Here is a 1,557-nt window from a genome sequence, read left to right on the forward strand (position 1 = left end):
TCAGTGCCAAACAGGCTGGAACATAAACAATAAGTGTGAGTATCTACTTCTGTATGGCTCGTATAATGCACCAGATAAGCACAGAAGCAGCTGGTTATATCACACTGAACGACCTGTCACACATTAATATCGTGACATCTTACTAAAGGTGATACACTGGGAAGGTCCCACACTGGTGACAGGGGCACATACTATATCAATAAGATCGATTGGTAATAGTTACTGAATTTAACATAGAAAATGTACAAACAACCTATGGTGTGAAACAAGCAGACTTGGAAAAGCTATCAAAAAGGTCATTTACTGTCGTAAAAAATATCCCTAGTATAAAGTCATACATCTTGAGAAAATGTAAATGACCTACCTGCACATCCCCCAGCAATAAGTCATATGTCTTAAGAATACATATAACATGTAGATAACCTACCTGAAACATCCCCCAGCAATAAGTCATACATCTTATGTTGTACGTCTTAAGAATACATCTTAAGTCATACGTCTAAAGAAAACATGAATAACCTACCTGCACATCCCCCAGCAACATGTCATATGTCTTAAGTCATACGTCTTAAGAACACATACATTTGTAGATAACCTACCTGCACATCCCCCAGCAATGAGAGCTATCAGCAGCACAGTGGGCCTGCAGGCCTGTGTGTTAGGGTCCTTGTAGTACAGGTTGATGTCCCCACATGTAGAGGGCTCTGAGCTGCCTGCTGGACAGTACTGTTCAGGCTTGCACTTCTTTGGCTCACATGTTGCACACTGGGAGCAATGGTCATTGTCAGATCGGGTTTGAAATTGTGTCATTTTCATGAACATGTACTTGTGTGATACATTTTTTTGTTGTATATACAGTCAAACCTGTCTATAGTGGCCACTCAAGGGACCGGAGAAATTTGGCCACTATAGACAGGTGGCCTCTGTATAGAGGTGGCAACTTGTAGATAAAATACCCAAGGGACCGACAAAAAGTGGCTACTATGGACAGGTGGCCCCTCTGTAGAGGTGGCCCCTAATACAGGTTTGACTGTACATGTATGTTGTCACAAAAACTGCAACAACAAAAAAACAACAACAAAAAAATATCTTCTTTCCTTGTTGATTTCAAGAATATACATGTAGTACGATGCCCATTACTGTATCATTGGATATAAGATATCTTGTGCAGTCTTTCATGACATTGAGCTGTACACATCATTACTCAAGAAGCCTTTCCTCATAAGCTAAGCAGATACAGATTCACAATAATAGTATACTTACAGGACAGAAATTGCCAGCTGGACACTGTGTACATTCCTCACTCCCATAGCCCAACTGGTACCAGCCAGCCGAGCAGGGTATACACAGCTGAACATTATCTGTAGCTTTGTAGAACCCTGAAACATGTTAGGAAAAACTAAATGTTAAAGTCTATAGTTATGAAATGATAGAACTCAACATGGAGTTATAAATGCTGTGCAAGAAGAAGACAACATTTTATATTAACCATGTACTTGTTTTGTCGGATATCCTCACAAATGAAGAGCATTACAGTAATTTTTTCGTGTAATCTTG

The sequence above is a fragment of the Branchiostoma floridae genome, chromosome 4 (genome assembly GCF_000003815.2).
Source record: "Branchiostoma floridae strain S238N-H82 chromosome 4, Bfl_VNyyK, whole genome shotgun sequence".
NCBI lineage: Eukaryota > Metazoa > Chordata > Leptocardii > Amphioxiformes > Branchiostomatidae > Branchiostoma > Branchiostoma floridae.